This window comes from Sceloporus undulatus, chromosome 2 (genome assembly GCF_019175285.1).
Source record: "Sceloporus undulatus isolate JIND9_A2432 ecotype Alabama chromosome 2, SceUnd_v1.1, whole genome shotgun sequence".
Classification (NCBI taxonomy): domain Eukaryota; kingdom Metazoa; phylum Chordata; class Lepidosauria; order Squamata; family Phrynosomatidae; genus Sceloporus; species Sceloporus undulatus.
In genome coordinates, this window is record NC_056523.1 from 182861898 (window position 1) to 182866424 (window position 4527).

General features: G+C 47.9%; 1 pseudogene; it reads left to right on the forward strand.

Moving 5' to 3' along the window:
* Positions 1–4066, forward strand: part of LOC121920812 — a 4181-nt pseudogene extending 115 nt beyond the window's left edge.
* The last annotated feature ends 461 nt before the right edge of the window (positions 4067–4527 follow it).

The window sequence follows — 4527 nt, forward strand, 5'->3', positions numbered from 1 at the left end:
GGCCAATGTATCGGTCCTCCAGGGCGGGCCTGCAGTTCCCGGTGGGCCGCGTGCACCGCCTCCTGCGGAAGGGCAACTACGCCGAGGGGTGGGCGGCGGGGGCCCCGTCTACCTGGCCGCCGGTCTGGAGTACCTGACGGCCGAGATCCTGGAGCTGGCGGGGAACGCCGCCCGGGGACAACAGAAGACCCAGATCCCCCGGGACACTGCAGCTGGCCATCCGCAACGACGAGGAACTGAACAAGCTCTGGGGCAAAGTCACCATCGCCCAGGGAGGGTCCTCCCCACATCAGGCCGTCCTCCCCCAAGAAGACCGAGAGCACAAAGCCAAAGGAAGTGAGGCGGCTGGCCAACTCCCTCGGCCCCGAAACCCAACGGCTCTTCAGAGCCCCCCACGGCTCCAGGAGAGCTGGCCATCGCTCTCTCCGTGGTTTACTTTTAGGCATTCTCCGATGTCAGAATTCAGAGGCGAGCTGGGGTTGTCAGGTAAATGCACTAATATAATGATAATGTAAATATGTAATCAATAGGGCTTACATTAAAGAAGCACGCGAAGCCAATCCCAGTTATTCCCTCCCTTCCCTAAAACATCAATTAAAGATGGGTCATTAAAAGGATTTTGTGCACCTTAGGATAACTGAAAGAAGCTGGTGGCATTGGCTTTTGAAGACTGGAACCTACTCCTTGAGCTGAGTTGCACTGGACCAGTCAGAGGAGTCCAGGTCACCCTAGACTTGAGCCTCCTCAGATCATAGGTGGGTGGGTGTCCAAGCAGACCATGATCTGGCAAAACAAACCATAGGCCTCTCTTGGGACTCCATTCATGCGTCTGAGGAAGGAGGCTCAAGTCTAGAAAGCTCAGGGACCAGCTCTCATACGTTGGTCCCAAACACACTGCAGCAATCATCAGTTTGAGACCGCTTTAACTGCCTGGCTAAGTGCTGGGAATCCTGGAGACTGCAGTTTATTGTGGCACAGAAAGGTAAATGTCTCACAAAGTACAGTTTCCCAGAATTCCCTAGCACTGGCCAAGTGTTCTCAAAGATTATGCTGCAGTGTGTGCTGGACCTTAGCTCAAAGGTGCCACACGATCCTTTTGCAAACAGATCCTAAAGTGGCACTAGGTTGGGGGATGCTTTGGGAGCCAGGGATCTGGCTGTGTTCTTTGTATCTGTTTTTTAAAAATGGTTACTTAGTAGCATGCCTCCAGATTAGACCTAAGGAAGTTAGTACTAAACCACAGACCACTAGTTATTATGTTGCTAAACTCAAGTCAGTGGAAGAGAAGAGATACGGTTGGGCCTCTCCAAAGTTATCAGTACTCGGGTCTCACGTATATACACGTTACATACACATGCAGTATATATGTGCACACTACCAAACTCTTTTCCATACCGGATTCTTGAAGATGCCAGCCACAGATGCAGGCTACGTCAGGAATAAACTCTTCGGAACATGGCCACATAGCCGAAAAACCCACAAAAACTATGGATGCGCGGCAGATGAAAGCCTTCGACGTCACATGAGAAGGACGGGACTTTGGGTGGCCTTGGGTAGACCCAGTTGTTGTCTCTGGACCAAATGATACCAAAAGCAATTGCACCTCCAAACTTGTCTTTGGGACCCTCAGGTAAAAGCATGTTGATAGGACCAGGCAGGCAAATTCTCGCCAAATTTAGACAAGGCTGTGTTAGGTTGGACTTTCTAGCTTTCCAGAGTTTGGACTACAAACCCCATTCTATCCCTCTTCTCCGGCTTGATGGGTTGTGGATCTTATGGACATGAATTGGCGGGGTTCAGTTGTACGCCTTCTGCTCAACACCCAAAATAAAACCTGTCACATGGAGAAATATGTCATCACAATCCACCTACGTAATCTCTTTCTCTTTAAATTAAGTTCTCTAAAGTCTGGAAGACAATAACCGGAAGATCAGGGCTCTAAAAGTGACAATAAGAGCCGGGTGTCTTCCTCTTTCCCACCCTTTAGTGCATGGGTTCTTTTGTGTTTGGGGAAATATTTGGAGAGAAAGTCCCTACGTGGTATTCATAGCACTTTAATTATGTCTGTTGTGAAAAAACCACGAGTCTTGCTGGTCTGATCCACTCTCCCAACTGATGGTGCCTTGCCACTCCTTAAAATCGCCATGCTAGGACAGATATGCCACAGAAATGTCTGGTATTGGTCAGCTCTCAGGTAGAAGTCAAGCCATTCCTTTGTGACCAAGCAACAGTACAATGGGTCTTTGGGTGACTTAGGAAGGCAGGATCAGACTCCCCTTTATCTTTTTCCGAGGAGGCTGCTGCTATCTAGAAAAAGGGCCTTCAAAACCAAACCCAGAACCACCAACCCCTGAGGGTGATGCTAAAATAAAGGTGAATTTTAAAAATGATAGGCTTTGGGCTTTTCTAAAAAGTGGCCTTTGCTCGCCATTTACAGCCCAAAGTCATCCAGCTGGAGGATTTTGAGGCTGATGTGATCAAAAAGTTTTTTTAAAATTGCATGAATATGAGAATGGAGGAGGTTTGAGGAAGGACATAGCAGTCTACTGAAGAGCAGATTGCTCTTGTCGTTTACATCTGCATTGATGAGTCAAGGCGCCCTACAGGATTCTCTGCTCCTTCTTGAACAGGCTGTTTAGTTTTGAATCTATGCCAGCATGTAAACCTGAAACTGACTTTGCCCAAACCACCCCATGGGAATTATTGGAAAGAACAACATGGGCAGTAAGCATAATTTACTCAGCACAAGCATAGACTCTTCTAAGCATATACCTTTCATAAGAAAAAAATCTGTGTTCAGAATAAATGAGGACTATGTATTTATGTATGTGCCTCTCAAGTTCCCTGTTAATTATGGTAAACCCATACATTTCAACAGGGTCTCTTAGGGTGCATATACACCGTACATAATAACACAGTTGGATACCCTTTTAAGTGTTGCCGTTCCATCCTATGAATGCTGGGATTTGTAGTTTTTACAAGCCCTTTGGTCTGCCACAAGAGGGTGTGGAAATCTAAGCAAAACTACAGATCCCCACCTTCAGTGGATGGCCTGTGGCGGTTAAAGTGGTGCCAACATGCATTAGTTCTACAGTGTGATACACTCTTAGGCAAGGAACTCAATGGTGCGTTCGCGGCTCCTTTCCCTGAACTCTAGGTCACAGCACCTCAGTTTTCATTTGGTGGTTCTCCTATCCAAGCATCCAAAATATAAATCTGAAGGCATGCACACACAACCAAACAACCACGTTCAGATCAACAACAGTAAAAAGGAGGAATTTTGTCTTCTGGAAAGTTGGTGATGATAGGATGGAGCACGCTGGTGAGAAGTAGGAACGAGGTTGGATTCATTTGGGTGGGTGAAAGACGCATAGGTCCCTTGACTAATCTTCAGGTGGGCAGTGGGTAGATGGGGGGGCTGTGCCAGTCAAAACCTTTTTCTTCTTGAACAAGAGAGAATACGAGAGCTCTGGTTCTCCCCCCAACATCCAGGCCGTCCTCCTCCCCAAGAAGACCGAGAGCCACAAGGCCAAGGGGAAGTGAAGAGGGGGCTCTGGTCACCCCAAAGTGCAACAACACAAAAGGCTCTTTTAAGAGCCACCCACAACCTCCGAAAAAGGGCTGGAATTGAAATCGGAATGCTCAGCTGTTAAAGGTTTTGTGTGTTGGTCTTAGAGACTCGGTGTGCCAAGGAAGGGGACTCACTTTGTAGCACCTTTGGGACTGGGCCGAAAAGAGGCTGGAGTCTGTCAAGGCCCATTGCTCCCAGCTTTCAGGGAGTCTCCCAAGGTGCCACACGACGCAGGATCCCCCTTTGGGGAAGTCGCTCCATGCGATTGCCTTAGTTGCAACACTTTCAAATGCCGGGAAGGGCTTTCACTTTTAACCACCACCCCCGCACTTTCCAGGCGATGCTTAGATGCCCCCCCCCCCCCCCGCTTTGGGCGCCCTGCTTGCTCACTTCATCGGATACATTGTAACTTGCTTTCGCGCTGTTCAAAATCCCTGCTTCGTGAATAGGAGGAAACCATGTAATAAAACCTGTTTTTTTGCAGTCAGAACCAGACGCGGGGCGCAGTGTTTGATGTTCCATATATTTCCATACGTAGAGCGATTTCTGAACTATACTGTCACGGAACTTCAGTGGCCCTCTTAGCAGATATTGCCCCCCACAAGCTCTGTATATTCCTGCTTTGATGTCACACACACACACCCCGACTTTTATAGGATGGATTTAGCTTTCAGAACCTACCTTATGGGGTGGCGACCAGGGATGTTACAGTCATCTATCTTCACTAGGTGTGGGTGGGGGGCAACTAATGGCGATCCTAAGGCGAACCTGTCAGCCAGCGTGGTCTACTACTGGCTTAAGGGTTGACTATGGATCTGGGGACCTTTTGGGCCATATAAACTCATTAAATGCAGCGTCATAATACAATGGTGTCCCTTACGTAAAATGGCAAAAATCAAGGTTTGCTTTCAGAAAGCACACACACTCATATATATATATATATATATATATATATA